We start from the raw sequence: 19,684 nt of genomic DNA, 5'->3' as shown, positions 1-19,684 counted from the left end.
ATTTTAAACATTGTTGGAATCCGGTAACAAAAACTATTGGTGTCAATGTTTACTAATTTCTGACATTTTGCTAAATATCTTTTTTTGTTTTTTTTAACAGAAGAATCTCAAACAAAACTTGTGTGACAAGTGAATCCCTTTAACAAAGTATTTATGTGTGTGTGTTTTATTTTTTAAATTCATTTTACAGAAATATATACCACAGTTGTACTGTAGTACATTTTCCCAATGAAAAAGCCTTATCTTTTTCTCTTTGTCATCACAGAATTTGTAGATTTTAAAATCAAGAATAGGCAAACATACTGCTGAAGAAATATTTGTGAGTGAAACACTTTAAAATCACATTTATTATTCAGCTAAGATTGAATTATTAAAGCTGTAAATCTGTCTAAATCCTCTGTTTTTTGAAGCAAGAATACTTTTCTAGATGAATGAACTTCTGGATCTGCATGAATGATGTAATTCCTGTGGGTGATGTTTGCTCCGACCCCGTTCTGGTACTTGTCAAAAAAACTTACAGGGTTACTGATGTTAAAATCTCACTGTACTGTAAATAAAAAGGTTTACCCAGACAAGGTAAGTGGGTTACTTGGCTATTTTAATGTATCTCAGATTGCCATGTTCGTATTTCACTAAATGAACTAACTTTATATTAAAACTACGGAAAACAAGCGCACAAAAAAAAAAATTATGTGAATTGCTTTGTGTGAAGGGTTAATTTGTAAGGCTGTTCACAAATGTTAGGTTTGGTTCAATTAATACAAATTCCTCTGTGATTGTACTCTGTAAGTACAGTTCATTTGAACTAGCATAAACAATGAACCTGACTCATCAAACACATGCTCTCAGGCATTTGAAACCAGGTCTTTGCGTGTGATGGAGGAATAATTGGCACTCTTAAATATTTTACATATTATAAGCTAAATAAATATATAAATGCATTACATGTGCACATAAACAATTAGCTGAGCAGAATTATTTTGAATGTTCAATCACAAAGTGATGTATTATAATCAAATTTCGAGAGGAACGCGTGCAGATTTTTTGACGAGGCTAACTCATCGTTGACAATCATTTTATGATCCATTTAGCATTATACTGAGCCCTTATAATAACCAAACATGTCCTACCTCTATTTTCTCTTGACTTGACAGCATCCCTGACTTGACAGCATCCCTTAACTTCACACCTTTAAACCCAATTCCTACTTAAAGGGCCATGAAACCCCCCTCTTTCAGTTCAAGTCTATTTTTATTTTTTTCAGAAATGCTACCTGATGGGCGTGGAGTGATGTGAGCAGAGGGAGGAGTGGGTGTGGCCGGCAGAGCAGGGGAAAAAGAAGGGAGCGCACAACTGTCAGTTGGCTCACAAAAGAAGACACAAAACCGTGAGCAGCCCCATTAGTTTATAGTTTACAAAGTTAAAATGCAAAGAAATAGGTAATAATGCAAGGAAATGCCCTGCTACATTTTTTATTCATAATTTCATATACACATAACCACAATTTGTTATATCATTGTAAAGATAATTGTGTTTATATAAACATTACAAATGAGGAGGACTTCTCTCCTCCTGAATCTCCGGGTCTGAATGCACACAGTGCATATTTCAGCCATTAGCCCTGCCGCTATATTTATAGCAGCACAAATATATGCGATGTGTCTGAATGGTAACAAACTCAACTGATAAAAGTCCGCCATTGTCCAATTTTCGTACAACTCTCCCAAAAAAAATGCTTGCTGCAAACCACCAGCTTTCCGAATTTCACCCTCAAAAAGTATTATAAACTCGGAAGATGAAATTAGATGACAAAATCTCTAAATTATCCAGTTTTCCCCACAAAATGACATGTGCTATTGTTGTCTTAAATGAGGCTCTACACACACAAACTTGTAAAAAAAAATTTGAGAAGTACTCCAGGATGTCTTAAACCTTAAAATCAGAGCGGGGGGAACATTACAAGACTGGACTAGACACTGTGTACAGCCTAGGGCTGTAACGATACACGATATAAAATCGAAATCGCGACACTCAGATCTACGATCCTGTGTCGCGGTGTGATAAGGGAGAATCGCGACACACCCCGTGACTACCTTTCCAATAACGTCACGCGTGCCTGCAAAAGTTGAGCTAATTAACACTTTTTTTCGTTCGACATTACAAGCACTGCTCCGTTTAAGCCCTCGCAATATTTAGCCGGGAGAGCTCGCACGAAGCTGTGTGTGCTGAATGTGTCAAGAATATCAAAAATAAAAACGCCAGAAACATTGCCAATGCTGTCAAAGCGGACGGATTTTCAGCGCATATTCGATGATTTGCTCACACTGTTAATGTGGCTGCGCAGAGAGGGATGGGCATTCACCTGATGTCAGGTAACAGCGCAAACTTTTCTGTAACATGCTGTGCGCTTTCTGTTTGAACCTTGCTGACTGATGCGTAAGGTCAGAAATCACGACGAAGCTTTCAGTTAAGATGAACACAGTTTCTATAGTTATACTTTATTTAGAGATAAAGGTATATGGCTCTGCATATAATCACTCTATCTTGCTGGAGTTTATAGCCGTTTCGCTTTACTTCAGGACGCATTAACACCGCTCTGAAGGTCTAATCGCTGTTTTAAGTTATCCAGAGCTGTATGAATATACAAATCTTGAATATCACAATAGTATTAAATATTACAATTGTAACAACACAGACAGCAACACTTTTGCACAATCGATACCCAGCTGATTCAGTCGTTTCATAAGAGGACCGCGCCTCTTCTTTTTTCCTTGTCAACATAAAGGCAGTGAGGTGCGCCTCGTTTTCGGCCACTTGTTTAACTGCAAGGCATACTTAACTTGCGGGACGATAACGTATAACCCGTGCCTACAGACACATTTGCCAAAGAAGCAAAATGGAAGAAGAATATTGCTGTTTGATACAGACCTGTTGATGCTAAACCAGCGCTTATGTTGACCTGGATCTGCGTAATAAACGCAACAAATAGGCTTTACTTTTTATTTTACAGCTTAAAGCATGTACGCAGATTAATGCAATATCATATTTAAACAACAAAACTGCTTACAAAAAGTTTACATATGCGCGCGATGTTGCTGTCTTTTCATCACGCAGCGCGCGCACTTGAGCCGCGATGGAGAGAGAGGAAACCATAGGCTATATCAGGACATATTCTTTAAGATAATGATTTCTATTAAAAGTGTAAAAGGTTTTGTGATTATAATAATACAAGCGAGGCATTAAATAAATGCATATTTTCCGTGGAGCGGGCAATTTGAGGAAGTCAGCTATTTTTATTTGACAGAAGAAAAAAACATATGATTGGAAAAAAGCCTATGTTGGTTATTAAAAAGAATCAGTCAGTATTTTCGTTTTGTAATATAAATTAATTATTTAAGTGAAAATAATTTAGGGCAGTCCTATTTATTTTATTCATTTTATTTAGATTATTCTGCTCTTCTGTGCTAAACACTGCAGGTGCGTGAAGATGCTCTGTTGTTCTGTTCCGCTATTAATATATAAAAATAAATCAGTATTTTAAAATGCAATATTTAATGTGTCAGACACAAAATAGACACGTCAATTTGTTTAATATAAAATTAATAGTAATCTGACCAGTTAACCGTTAATAACCGATTAATGAGCGGCGGTTGTCAGTTAGCAAAATTAACTAAATGAGCATCCCTAGTAGCCATTTAATTTACTTTTTCCATGTAAGAGAACTTGATTGAAAAATAATTTTCAACATGCTTGAACCATCTACACAATGGAGTTTAGTTCTGTTTGTTTTTTTAACAGTATTTTGTTACAAAGAAAACAAAAGTAATATAGCTTTGGCTATTTATTTATTTTATATATGGCTATTTATATTGTTAATAATTTGCATAGTTAATATTGTTCTTTGATGTTTAGTTTATAAAGATTTTTCAAATGTTATTTAATAAAAAATATTTTTAAAAATCTTTTTTTTTCCCCACCCCACACGAGAAAAAAAAATCGTGATACGAACCGAATCGTGGGTCAGAAATCGTGATACGAACCGAATCGTGGGTTTGGTGTATCGTTACAGCCCTAGTACAGACCCCTATCACTATCTCCTCCGGACAAGGGGAATAACACAAAATAGGGTGTCTTTCCGAGCTCAGAGCCATCTCTCTGGAGAGCATGCCAAATATGCATTGTTTATTCAAATATCTGTAAGTGTGAACTTGTAAAATGTTGTTATAAAAGCCAGTTGTTGTATTCTTGATGTTTATTCTTAAAATGATGTGAAGTGTGTGAATGCTTACAGCTTTCAACATGAGGAACAAAGACTCAAGTTGTATTTCTTGATGCAGCAGCAGACTGTTCATTAACAGTAATTTACTGAATTTTCTGAAGTAATTTTCTGAGCCCATGTGGCTTTATTTAACTCCACAGCATGGCAGTTTTTTTATGCAATGTAATCTGAGGGTTCTATTTTTGATTTTTCTTATAACTCTCTCATAACATTTGCCACAAAATAATAAGCAATGATCCAACTATGCTTGCGAAGGCTAAAATGTTCCGTTTACAATCAAAAACCTCAAGCATCAACAGTTCACCAGCTTATTGTGGACTGTTTCAAAGCTAATTCATTTAGATGCTCTATAATTCTCTCCCTTTAATTATGCTTCTGTCCGTTTTTTAGCATGTTGCAGCTATTGAAATAATATGAAAAAAATGGTTTATATATGTATATACAATTTATTGGTCAATAAAAACATTGAATATCTCTTCTTTGTAATTTTTGTACTCTTCTTTAGAAAAGTTTTTTTTTTTTGTAATTGGGGTTGTATAACCATTTCAAAGCATGAAGTAACACAAAGCAGGAGAGAAAGATGAGATCAGGAAAGATATGAAAATGTGTTGAATGCCAAGTATACGTATGAAATTCTGTGTAAAAATACAAAGTGCACTTTGTGGCTTTAACCGCTTAGCTTTAAAGCCACGCCTCCTAAAGTCGCGAACGCGCGCACAGCGTCACAACAGCAGACAACCCACTTGTTCATCTTATTTTCCAGTTAGTTAGAGTTTGGCTGGCGGCGTTTATGAATTTCACTTATTACTAAGCCATACTTACATGCTATTTCAGAGCGACTATTCAGAGTAGCATGGTAAACAAGGAAGGCTGTCATTGTTCAAAAATGAACCAATGTTACCATAAAAGCAACTTCAGCTCAATAAAGCAGGTTAGGTGGAATAGCACTATTTACTGATGTTTTATTGTTAAACTAAATAAAATCTACATTATCGATGCTGTAAAAAGGTCCCTTATAAAACTGAAAATAGTCACATTAATCTTTCGCCAGGAGATTTCAGTGGCTGAACAACACGTCTCTGCATATAATCTATTCATAACACAACACAATCTAACATAAGCTTAGCCTGACTAAAATAGTTTTAAAACAGAACATTATCTGTCTAACAGTAATGGTTCTTCATCCATGGTGTCGTCCTTCCTCCAGCGAGCAAAAGTAACTCCAATACTGATTCAGGATTTTTAAAAGTTTCAATTCAGCATTCGATTTCGCCGAGTCTGTGATTGTCTCATGAACGCACGGCGCTCATGCGGGCAGGCAGGCCCAAATACAGATTTGCATGAACAAATGTGCAGAAGTCGAAATCTGCATTTGTTGACAGACAGTTTGGGCTACTTGTCAGAATTATGTGAGATATCGGCTGGACAATTTTTAATTAGATGAACATTTTTTAGTTTTATGGCCTACCCAGAATATTAAAATACATATAAAAACATTTAGATCATAATTCTTTAAACTATTGGACTGTGAAGAGACTTTCAACCAGCACAACAACACGTTTCTGAAGACAATCACCTACTGCACCTTTAATTAAAGCAGAATTTTCATTTATGAGTTCAAGAAACCTTTGACTTGAAGAAGTGCTGAAGAACAACAACGAACCAAACTTCCAGCTTAAGTGCAACAACACATCCACATGACCTCTTAAGTGGGCAGCAGTTTGCTGGACAAACCTAAGAGCACCCATGTGTTTTTGACCAAGTGTGACTCCATACAGCTGCCCATCCCTTTGCAGAACAACACACAACTGACCGCAAGAATGAAACCATGCTCCCTCCGTGACCAAAACTCAGCATGTGGAGCAGGCTGGAATTCAGTGGTGCAAGCAACAAAAAAGAAGGGAAACAGTCACAAACTTCACCATCCTGGAGGCTGTTTTATAGAGTGTGTGGCAAATTAGCACCAAATTGACAGCAAAGAAAACTCCTAATTGGTGTGGAATAGTAAAAGCTGTGAGAGTTGCTGTGGTTTTGTCTGTCTTGTTAGACAGAGAGAGGCCAGAGAGGGCAGGAATGAGTTAACGTTACAGTGGTGCGGTACCGCATGGCTCCACACCAAATGAAATATCAACAGCATGTCCCAGAGTGCTGAGCGAAGAGCGCGAGACAGGAAAAGAGCAAGAGAAGAGAGAAAGACGTAGGAAAACAGAAAATGGAGCAGTGGGATGGAAAATGAAAACAAAGGGAAACAGAGACAGCACACAGGATGATTGGAGTGTGGGGTGATCTTAAGACCTGAAACTGATCCTTCAGACATCGAACAAACCATGAGTGGGACAACAAACTTGACCTGGTATTGCAAATAGCAATATTTTTATGAGATGATCCCTATAATGCTCTTAACACTAATATCCCATTTTTCTGTATTTATTAATTATTTTAGAAAAATACACACACACACACACACACACACACACACACACACACACATATATATATATATATATATATATATATATATATATATATATATATATATATATATATATATGCATGCATGTATTGAAAATGTATCATATTCGTATTGAACCATTCGGTACGAGACTTTCGGTTCGGTACACATTACAAACTGAATGATTCGATTCAGACTAATATCTAAAAAGATAAAAGGGAATAAGTACAAAATATAATGTTTTCAATGCAACAACACTCAACATGGAATCCCAAATTATGTGGCAGACAACATGCTGCCTTCCCCGCTGTCATGTTAAACAGTAGACCATCTCTTTTGAACTCAGAATATCACTTTATTAAAACATGCACTAATTAGCAATCTTACTGGCTTCTGTGTCAGCCTGCTCGTGCTGGCTCCGCCCCTGGACCCCGACACAATACAGCTAATTTCAATAACCTGTTCACATATCAACACACAACCACCTACAAACACTACTATAGGCACGCGCTACACTAGCTCGTAAAATGGTTAGTAACGTTAATGTAATCTCAAACATCCCAAGTCTCCCGGAAGTTTCAGGAGACTCCTGGATGCTCAAAAACAAATGGTAATCTTCCGGAAATCGTGCGACTCCCCTCCGGTCCTTAAATACCTTACCGGTCCTTAATCAGTAGTGGAAATTTCGGGTTTTAAGAAAATGTTAAATGTAATAGAGCCCCGTTACATTATTCCTTCATAAGCCCATTTCAGTCAGATAATTCCTGCTTTCAGATCCACTGAAATGGCAGGTGACAGTCAAATCAAGCAGATCTGTGCTGTCTGAAGAAAAGGTGGAAACTCATCTTACTGAAAATAAAAAAAAAAAATACTTAAAAATTGATTGAAATTAAGTTCCATATGAAATCTAAATTATTCTTTTCTTTTTATTTGTTTAACTGCTACAATATTATATTTATTTTTTTATAGGAAGCTTTTTGGTTTTGAGTATACAGAAGAATTTGTTTAATTTGCTGCTAAGCAGAAACCCCGGAGGTAAAGCTTTATCACTGTTTAAAGTAAAAGAAAAAAAACAAGATCAGACTTTTAAGATGTTATTTTTAATACAATAAAAAAAAATTTAAATCAGAGAAATCCTCTGGATTTTTTCTGTTTTTGCTGTATCGAAAACATACCGAACCATGACACCACTGTCGTATCGATATATATATATATGAGCAATATCACATGAGTGGCAGTGCGATATGGCTGTATATCAGCACTGGTGGGAGGTTATATATATATGTGCAGAGTAATACACAAAGGTTAAGGGTGAAGAGGCTTTTGTGTGATGTTACTGGAAAAATATAGCACGGCTATCAGCCAATCAGATTCAAGAACCAGAAAGGATATATACAGTATATAGAGGGATAGATAGATAGATAGATAGATAGATAGATAGATAGATAGATAGATAGATAGATAGATAGATAGATAGATAGATAGATAGATAGATAGATAGATAGATAGATAGATAGATAGATAGATAGATAGACACATAGATAGATACACACACACACACACACACACAGTACATTCATATATTCTCTATCTGAAATTAACACTAGTGACAGGAAGCCGCAACAAATTGTATTATTTTTAACAAAAAATCTATGACTATCAATTCATAAAGGCAATATCACTTTATAAACATTTTTTTACAGTCATCTGTTTCAGTTTACAATTTAATGTGGGTTAATGCTACTAACTGAACATGTTATACTATAAAAATGACATAACATTTTATGACTACATCTGTCCAATAGAAATAGTGAAATGGTAAAAATCACCTAGAATATAATGAAGTTAAGTATTGTAGCAACAAACATTTAAGTCAAAAACTTTACCTGAAACACTTTTTCTCTAATAAACTAATCAACAAGCAGAACTATATTTTTGATTAACCCACCCCTAAATAAGAAAAAAATAATGACCAGCCATCAGACAAAAGCTTCCTGTTTAACAGGGTGGTGTTTGACTGGAATAAGCTGTAAAATGGACCAAACTTAATGCTGATAGTCAAAAGTCTGGATATGTGAGACTATTTGCTCCTACCCACCATCAACCACTAACAACTGCCTGGGGAACATAAATACACCACCAATCATTACTTATAGCCAGATTATAGAGCTGACAGGCCTGCTGAGATTATGTCAGGGCAAGCTCTCACAGGCTGATGGGATAATATTAGACCGAGAGAGAGTGAAAGAGAGAAAGAGAGAAAGAGAAAGAGAGAGAGAGAGAGAGAGAGAGAGAGAGAGAGAGAGAAAGAGAGAGAGAGAGAGAGAGAGTTTAAGGCTCAGCAGGGTAGATGGGTTTTAGGGCCTGGGTTTTCCTTGGCACACTCTGCTCTGTGTGTATCTGGTGAGGGTCTTAGCTCTGGAGATAGCGCTGGAGAAACTGATACTGGCAGCAAAGGGAGGGAGAGGGGAATTCTGCTGATCACAATAAGGCCTCTTTTCTCTGAAAATGTTATCAGGTTCAATTAGGGAAAGGACAGGCTTGGCTTTCTTTTTATAGTAGAGCGCCCAGGGCTGTGTGACATGTAATTACATCGTAATGTAACCTGAGAGCTTGTCTGCAGTTTATGGTCTGCTAGTTAATTACAGTGTGTATGATGTTACCATACTGTTTGAGCATTTTACTGTTTCGCTCTGCATTGATATTAGTGATAATTTGTGGTGCTTTACGATGATGGACCTGACTAAACAAGATTACAGTGGCTCTCCAATGCTCAGATTCTAGACCACAAATCAAAATCACACCCTCGTAAACCAAAGTGTGAACCTCAAAGGCAAGAAAGTGTGCACTTGGGACAGACACTGTGGTGTCAACATGAAACAAATCAAATCAACATGAAATCAAAGTAGACTCAATTTCCTTCCTTAATTCACATTCCAGGTCTTTTACACCATTCAAAGCATCTAAGCATGTCTTTACTACTAACCGTCAACCACTTCAGTGTGTGCCTGTTTGATATGTGGGACGAAACTTCTGAAATATCAATGTAAGCTCAAATTAAATGTGATAAACAGATTAAATGATGTCAAAAACCACTTGTCCAGGGTTTGTAGGGTTGATAATGTAATAAACAAAATAAAGGAACAACTGTTAAATAACTGCATCTATTGTAAAATGTTTAAAGAAGATGCTAATTTTAAATTATGCAAACTTCACTACTACAACAAAAGGCAAGGGGAAAATGAGGAAAAATAAGAATCTAATAAATTAATAAAATTAGCACAGCAGATAAAAACAACACCAAACAATGGCTGACAATTAACAACTGAAGCACTGAGGTATATATAGACAAGTGAATAAACAGGGGAGGAGCTAATTGTTAATTTAAATACAAACTAGGATTACCACAGAAACAAACAAGGCAGAAAAAGGCAGCTAAGGGTGAACTTACACTAGAACAGTTGCCTTGAACCATGCTGAAGTACGATTTCGAAGAGCGAAGGAGGTTTGCTGAAGGTGCAGCTGACTGGCAGCAAGGGTTTGTGTAATTAATAAACTATAACAGTCTGCATTCAGTGAACAGTAAAAATGAGTAAAAATAATGAATCTATTTTAAATAGTCACTTAAATGTGACATTGCATCTTCAGTTTCAGGCTCAGGTGCACTTTACACTTACAAGCGTACCACACCAAAGCTCAACCAAACTGTGCTCTGGCACACCTCTTCCAACCAGGCCAGGGCCGGCCTTGTCAAACGAAACAGGAAACACACCTGGGCATGGACTGCATAGCACATCCATAGAGAGTGCACCCTAAAGAGTCCACCCTTTGGGTTTTAGAAAAGCGCATTATAAATAAAATATATTATTAAAATATAAATTAAAAAATTAAAATATATTATTATTATTATTATTATTAAAAATATAAATTTTGTGTCATATAGTTCCAAACTTCAAGACTTTCATCAATCTTCGGAAGCAAAATTGATATATTTTAGCTCAAACATGAGAGCTCCCTCGTCCTCCAAAAGACAGCAGGGTTCCAAGCTCTTTTAAAGACCCGAAAAACAATCCATAAGTCTTCAGTGTAGGACTGGGTGATATGGGCAAAAAATCATATCTCTGTATTTTTAAGAGGAATGACGGTATACGACATATATACGGTATTTTCCTATAAATGGTTACTTGAGAGTCAAAGCCTTTATTTAAAATTTATTAAACGGTTTTTGAGCGAAATACATTTCAAACACAGGGGTTTCCCTCCCTGTTATTATCATCATTATAATTATAATTCTTATATTGTTAATTGTTGAAAGAGTAGCTAACAGTAAGATATTAAAATAGAAAAAATGTTTGGTAGACAAATGCATGTTTTTTATTTTACTTTTTTTTAAGTTTTAAAAATCGTTTAAAACACTAACTGTTTGTACACTAGGCACACACACACAAATCAAATCACCTCTTCCAGTTAAAAGGAGCTAAAATAAATAAATCAATGATTACAATATAAATGGAATTAAAGTCAATATGCAACAACATAGCAGAAGGCAGAGCTAAATGTGTTTTATCATAAATGTAAAGAAGAGACGGTTGTGTAATAAATACTGAACTTATAATCACTGAATATGGGGTGGTTTCACTTTCAAAATGCGGTAAAAATTCGTCCCATTTTGGCATTTTTAATTCTTTTGAACACATTCAGGTGCTGCTTGTCAATTTGACAAGACTACCATGTTCATTCTTGCTGTCAGTTGCGGAAGAAATGATCGATAAAAGGTTTCTGATAAACCGCTTTGACAGCTGCAGGCAATGTGTGACACGTGTGTACGCGAGGGGAGTCAGATTTGTCCAGGGAGTCACATTTCGATAAAACATCAGCACTGCATATTCCTCTATGTAGTGTAGTGATGGGTCGTTCTTGAACGATTCGTTCATTTTTAACAAATTTTTTGTATGACCTAGGGAGTGAATCATTCATTTGCGCATGCGCTCATTTGTGCAAGTGGAGTTCGTGTGCTGCCTTGGAGTGGTCTGTTTTGCGCAGAATGCGCACGTGTGGCCTCAAATAATATCGATATGAAAGATATTGGATAATCCCACATCGTGTTGGGGAATCATATCAATATATCCCCAGAACTTGAAATACCGCCCAACCCTACTTCAGTGGCTCAGTCAGAATAATTGTAAGCAACTACAACACCATTGTGATTAAACAAAACACATTAGACAAAAATAATGAAAGTAATTTCCTCTCCACAGTGTCACAAATGGCCCTTGAACCACACATCAGATACGTACGTGTTTCAATCATAAAAAGGTGCACATCTGCCTCTGAGGAGGCAAACGTCACTGCATAGTGCTTATGGGCACAATATACTGACACTGAGGAAAAGAATCTGTTGAATAAGGTTGTTTGTTTTTGTTTTATGTGCACTCAAAAATATTACTAATATTTTAATTCGCGACCTTTGTGGATTTTGAAAAACTCAGAGGTTGAGAAAGCTCTCAGATTTCTCTATAAAATATCTTAATTTGTATTTCAAAGATGAACAAAAGTCTCAGAGGGTGAGTCATTAATAACTGAATTTTTGATTTTTGGGTGAACTAACCTTTTAACAAGTAAACCATTCATTTATTCATTCATTTTCCTTTGGCTCAGTCCTTTATTAATCAGGAGTCTCCACCGCGGAATGAATCGACAACTATTCCAGCATATGTTTTCCAGCCGCAACCCAGTACTGGGAAACACTTATACACTCTCACGTCCACACATACTCATACACTACGACCAATTTTTGTGTACCCAACTCACCTATAGCGCATGTCTTTGGACTGTGGAGGAAACCGGAGCACCTAAACCAACGGAGAAACCTAACACCAACATGTGGAGAACATGCAAACTCTGCACAGAAATCCCAATGGGTCCAGTCGGTACTCGAACCAGTGACCTTCTTGCTGTAAGGCGACAGTGCTAACCACTGAGCCACCATGCCGCCCCAAATTAAAAACAATTCAAAATATCAGACACAAAAAACAAAACAAAAACAAAAAAAAACAGGGGAAGCATGAGACAGAGGTCATGACAACTGCATTACACACTCACATTTACTTATAATTTAATGCCTAATACAGTACTAACTTATTTATGATTTCTCCAGACAACTATAAATCGCAGCATTATGCGACCTTGCAAATGCGCTGGTCATGCTGGAGCCATTACAGATTTGCCAAACTGAAAAGCAATGACTTTCTGTTGCGTATGGAATAGATTGATGAATACACCAAAAGTGAAATGAAACAGAACAACTTGAATGAACCGAGCACAACACGGACCATTTATTTAAAGAAAATATAGCTCTGTGTGAGCTTAAACAAACAAGATTTTGCTGGACCAGTCATTTACATGAGCACTAAACAGAGCTGGGAAATCCAGAAATTGTTTCAATTCAAACTAAACATCTCTGATGTGAAATTGATGTCCACATATAATCAAAAAAGTGGGCTTTATATAAAATGTCATTATCTTATGAATGAATTAAACATATTAAAGGTGTAAAGTTTTATTCAAAGTTTTTTTGTAATTAATTTGTTAGTGCATGTCTTTAGTATTTCGTCACGTTGGAATTATAGGGTTATATCTGCATTCTAAAAGATTTTGAGATATTGAGCTTTAATGTTTTTGCATTGAATATAACTAACATTGTGCACGTACTGTAACAGTTCTCTTTCATACATGAACATGACAGAGGCACTAAATGTACTCTAAATGTATTTTATCAAAGTTCTCTCATTACATATTCACCTTAAGTTCAAGGGTTTATCACAGTGATTTCTGTCGTACAATGTTTACTATAAATAATTCTTACAACCATTCAACATTACAATTGGGGGGAAAAACACATATTATCTTTCTATGAACCATAATGTGTTTAATTGTATAAGCTATTTTGTATTTAGCTATGTACAGCTAAATACAAAAAAAGTCCCTAAATAAAACCACCTGGTGCAAAATGTCAGAATGACATTTTCTAAAGCTGTTTAATTTTATACCTTTACTATGTAACCACACAATAAAACAGGTATATGATCCCTTTATGCATAGATACAGTATGAAAACATTGCATGGGTTTATGAAAAAGCACCCAAAAGCATATAAAGTGTGCTATTCAGGGCAGTCTAATCAATATGTTCCACAGTACTTTTCTTGCTGTATGACAAAGTAAAGACCCAATGACATAGTCCAAATCACCAGAACTGCATCTGAAAGTCAAAAACCATTACTAAAGCTGTAACTTTCCCTTAACTTCTGCCCTATTTCCATGCATTTTTCTACTCCACCCTATTATATAAGTTTTGACAATTTTCCAGAGTCACTTTTCCAGTAAGTCCAATAAAATATCTGTGGGAAACACCTATGAATGAAAAATCCATATGAGGAATTGTCTTTTGCACATACATCAACTAAAACCTCATAAGCTGCAAGCATAAATGTATGCTCTCAATACAGAGGCTGTTTCAAAACATGGAAGGCAACATTGTGCATGAAAAGACAGCACAGTGTACCAACATCGCTCAATCCCAGAATGCTTAATAAAATGCTTTAAAAAAGTTGTTGCAAACAACCAAGTCTGTTTAAACTCCTATGGATTATTTAAAACTTAGAGTAACTTAAGTATATGGTGGGAAAACATATACACAGTGATAAACAATCATAAATATGAACTGAACACTGGGCATTAGATTTAAACCAAAAGTTATTGACAACATTCTGGAGTGGTAATCTAAGTACAACGTAACGACATGCTAACTAAACATATACTAAAAAGACTATAAAAGTACTTTACTAATTCAGTAAAATATTGTTCAAAATCAATTATTTAATTTAAATATTCATTATTCATTTGAATTTTGGTTAAATTATTAATAATTTTGTTGTGTACTTTTTCAGTTAATCAAGTTATATTAAAATACCCCTAAAAAGTGTTCACCTACAATACCTCACTGACCTAATTGTTCTCTCTCTCTCTCAACATCTACCTATGCTTTATCTCTTGCTAACTCTCTCCCGTTCTTTCTTGCTCTCATGAGCACAGGGATTCGCCTCATCTGACACATAGAGATTATCTAATGCCTTCAAAGGAAGTAGCAAGATAAAACGATGGTGTATTAAAATAAGACTTAACCATTTCACTGTGTGCGTGTTGAAGGTAAAGAACTTCAGTGTTTTGCAGAGTAACCTGCACAGAGCTCTCTGTGCCTTCATTCGCTCCAGGCATCATAAGGGTTTAACTTCCCAGTCCCTGCTCCTATTCCCACCTTCCCTCCATCTCTCCATCTATTCCCACACTCTCACGCTCTCTAGGGGCACTGGATGCTGTATTGTGGGTTCAGGCAGTAAAATAAACATAGTATTACCAGCTTATGTTATTCAATTTGAGCAACAATCTTGGAAAAATAATTCTGTGCATTCTGCAGACCAATCACTACTGTCTAAAATGATCTATACAGTCAAGCCACAAATTATTCATACCATATATCGTCACCTTGGAATTATAAGGTTCTATCTGCGTTCTGAATGATTTTGAGATATTGAGCTTTAAAGTTTTTGCATGTCATAGCAAACATTATGCATGTAACAGTTCTCTTTTATACATGAACATGGCAGAGACACTAAATGTACTCTAAATGTATATTATCAAAGTTCTCTTATTTGGAAATTGGAGTAAAAAAACTCTGGCAAATGCAGACAGAATTTTCTAATTCTGAAAAACCATTTTACACTTGGAATTATAAGCTTCTTTCTGGCAGATCATTCATTAAACCATTACTTTTTAAGAAATACAATCAAAAATATATAATTTGGTGTTGTAACAATATGTTGATGATAGAGAAAGTAAAATTTTTGATTGTAAATTCATACAAGGCTGTGCTAAGTATTTTGTCCAGTGCAGCTGTTAATTTTATCAAATTAATATGATTATATTTATAAAAAATGTATGCTTTATAGGAACTATTTAATTGTATTTATTGGATTATTTGCCCCATTAATTAAATTAGGAATTTGTTCTTCAAGGCTTAATATCCAATTTTCAACACAATCTCATGGCAATTTGTATCTTTTTGAGTTAGTGGCTAATTCGTATGATCTAATTTGTACAATTTAGTACAATTTGCTCATTCCTCAATGACGGTTGGGTTTAGGGCTGGGGTAAGGTGCCACGCCTACTTTTTAAAATCGTACAATTTCGTACGACTGAACTCGTACGAATCCGTACGAATTAGCCACTAAACTGGCAAAACGTAAAATACTTACGTTTTCTCGTGAGATGAGGCTGCTAATTTTACCACTTTAAAAGAAAATAAACAATGAGCAAATTAGTTTAATAAACACTGAAAAATGTTTCACTGTCTATATATAAAAAATACAAATATTTAACATTTAATATATGACTTTTTTAATAACTGTTTCTTTTTTAACAATGTCAAATTTAACATTTCATCTTAATGTCAAAAATTGCTTCTAAATCAACACACTTACACACATCGTTTTAGTTTAAGGTTTCTTCTTAATTTTGTGTGCGGAATTATTTAGTCGACTCTGATTTTTTGTGATTTAGCCTTTCTGGTCTTTTCTGCTGTCAATGTAGCAGTCCGGAGAAATTACATAGAAAGCTGATCCTGATTGGTCCTTGTTTGTGCATTAAAAATGCTGATTGGCTCACAGAAAGATCCCTATAGAGCCAAGCTTTGTGGATAAACCGTTTTTGTTTTTTAAATAAAAAGTCTTAAAATGTAAACTACTTATTAAAAAAAAAAACATCCCACAGTAATAAATAATTATGTAAATAAGTTGTCTTTTAATAAGAATATGTGAATAACTCAATTTTGACATAGATGTCAGATAGAAACTAAAATTCTAAGGTGACGATATGGCTGAAAGCGGCTCTGGTCCTCAAAGAGCTTTTTCACTAGGTAGAAAATTTGATTTCATATGTGCAGTTTATTTACGAGGTAGCACCTATTGAAAATGTGTTTGGATGATTTTGATGAGTGGGCTAGAATGGGAATAGGCATATTCAATAAAATATATACAAAAATGAGCAAAAGAAAATGACGAAACCTTTAAATTGCAAAGATGAAAGACTTCAGAACTGGACAGTGCTAATGCGCTCAGTTATTCAGCTTCATTTAAGCCGCAGCTGTGTTTATGTGCAATAGTCCACATGATGTTTTTCTCTGACAGTTCAGGTACAAGGAGAACTGCTCTCACCCTATCTGAGGAAACTAGGATTTTGTGGGTGAGAGAATGATACACTGTAGATGGGAGATGGGAGTCAGTGTGAATCTGCCTATCCCGGCTGCAAGGTAATCAATTGCAAATTTTCGTCATGCTTATTACCTATGTTTATGTTGTTCTCATGGGATGTTGAAAATTCACAGGACATTGAAAAGAACTGGAGGACAAAAAAAAAATGGCAAGAGGTTTAGTAGACGTGTTATTGTGTTCCTTCATTCATTTTCTGTTTGGATTAGTCCCTTTATTAATCAGGGGTCGCCACAGCGGAATGAACCACCAATTTATCTAGCATATGTTTTACGCAGTGTATGCCTTTATAGCCACAACCCAAATCTGGCAAAACAACCATACAGTCTTGCATTCACACCCACTACGGCTAATTTAGTTTATTCAATTCACCTATAGCGCATGTCTTTGGACTGTGGGGGAAACAGGAGCATCTAGAGCAGGGCTGTTCAAACTCATTCCTGGAGGGCCAGCGTCCTGCAGATTTTAGCTCCAACTTGCTTCAACACACCTGCAAGGATATTACTAGAATGCCTAGTAAGAGCTTGATAAGCTAGCCTAGGTGTGTCGGATTGGGGTTGGAACTAAACTTTGTTTTGGAGGGCTGGTGTCCTGCAGAGTCTGGACATCCCTAATCTAGAAGAAACCCACACGAACACGGTGAGAACATGCAAACGCCACACAGAAATGCCAACTGACCCAGCTGGGGCTCAAGCAGCGACCTTCTTGCTGTGAGGCTACCCACTGCACCACTGTGACACCCCTGGTATTGTTAGACTCTTCCTAAATGGGATTTCCAAGTCATCCTTTAATTCACAGCGGAATGAACCGCCAACTTATCCAGCATATGTTTAACGCAGCGGATGCCCTTCCAGCCGCAACCCATCATTGGGAAACACACACACTCATACCTCATGGTCAATTTTGGCATACCCAATTTACCTGTACCACATGTCTTTGGACTTGCGGTGAAAACCGGAGCACCTGGAGGAAACCTACGCGAAAAGGGGAGAACATGCAAACTCCACACAGAAATGCAAACAGACCCAGCCGAGGCTCGAACCAGCGACTTTCTTGCTGTGAGGCAAATGTACTACCCACTGCGTCGCCATTTAAAATATTGTAGTTTTTTATGCCAAATTTTAGACTAAAATATACATCAGATAAACAAGTATGTTCACTCAGCATGTTTCTTAATTATCTGCAAACTTGCTTTAGTATTTTTATGCTTTATAAGAGTCTAAAACGTACATATAGAACCTTTAAGAAGCTGCACGACAGTGCTCAAATGTTAGCAGGAAATTAATGTTTTAAAAATTTAGTACTGATTGGTTCATGCATACATATATTCAAACACATATACACACACATGCATGTTTTTGAAGATTTGCAAAAACTCAATTTGCACATTATGTTCACTGACCACCAAAACAACAGCAAAAATGACAAGTGAAGATTATTTATAAACTAATTTCTAGAGGAGCACGTGCTTATGATTGATAGCACCTGGTCCACGTTAGCTAACACTGATTTACCAATCAGACGACTCCTTAACCACTATAAATAACCAGAGTATCTTACTTCAGCCATTTTTGTCTTGAAGAATTATATTATATTTTTTTTTACATTACAAAGACCTGTGCATAAAAGACGAATACATAATTAGATGAAGAGAGAAACAAACAAAAAAGTTCAAATTAAAACATCAGTCATGTTTATCCCCTCAAAATACATTTAAATTAAAAAATATATATTAGGATTTAACAAAAGTATCAATATTGGATGTGGTGACAGCGCTAATGTATGTTGTTTTTTCTTCAAGTGCATAAAGCTACAATGTAAGCTACATAGTACATCTAAATCAGCATATGATATTTCGATGTTATGACACTAAATTACCTTATGAACTGTACAATATTACAGCTTTATACAAACTTTAGAATTTACTGAATTTATATCTTTTTTTGACACTATTCATATGTAGGTGTACACCATCTGGTTGTCATTTCAGCCAAACAGTGAAATATAGACCAACGTTCACAGCTACATAAACAATCAAAACTGACTGTCAAAACCTCACAGTTGCTTTCTAGGCATGATTTATGAGAAGCATATATCCAAATATATTTAGTCGCAGTAAACTGGTCCGTTGGTGCAAAACAAAACTTGCAAAGTTAACCTGTCAGTGTCCGGCAGCCCATTTAGCCTCTAAACAAAAACACCTCCGGCATGTAAAGGTGAGAGAGCAAATGAAGATCTGGAATAAATACCTGAACCTGTTGACTCCGCCCCCGCTGCCACTCACCGCCTCAGTCCTGCTGCCGCGCAGTTTGATCAGGGCAATGCTGCAGTAAAGTTCCCGTCCGCTCCGGAAAAGAACAATAAACGCCCCATTAAGAGCCTTCAGATGTGTTTTAGTCAAAGTTGAGACACAACCGCGTATGAAGCAGCGGCCATTGGAGAGTCATGTGTGCTGTGTATAGTGTATGTGTGTGTGTGTGAAACCTAACACGAGTAAATGAACCCGCCCCATTTCCTAAAAGTCCCCTTAACTCTCTCATCTCCATCCTTCAGTCTCTCACTGCTGCCTCTGCTTTTTATTTAACATCATAACATCCTGTAACACATCTGTGTGCGCGCGCGTGTCTACA

The 19,684-nt window shown here is 36.1% G+C and overlaps 1 protein-coding gene across 3 annotated transcripts in view; it reads right to left on the bottom strand.

Moving 5' to 3' along the window:
- The window catches only part of raraa (retinoic acid receptor, alpha a), a 324,831-nt gene extending 305,319 nt beyond the window's left edge, over positions 1-19,512 (bottom strand). For all 3 annotated transcript variants that reach the window (XM_073917403.1, XM_073917404.1, XM_005156052.6), the window contains exon 1: positions 19,304-19,512. The gene's annotated coding sequence lies outside the window, so the exon portion shown is untranslated. The remainder of the gene's footprint in view (positions 1-19,303) is intronic.
- Positions 19,513-19,684: the final 172 nt, after the last annotated feature.

Source organism: Danio rerio, chromosome 12 (genome assembly GCF_049306965.1).
Source record: "Danio rerio strain Tuebingen ecotype United States chromosome 12, GRCz12tu, whole genome shotgun sequence".
Taxonomy (NCBI): domain Eukaryota; kingdom Metazoa; phylum Chordata; class Actinopteri; order Cypriniformes; family Danionidae; genus Danio; species Danio rerio.
This window is presented reverse-complemented; position numbering and strand designations above follow the sequence as displayed.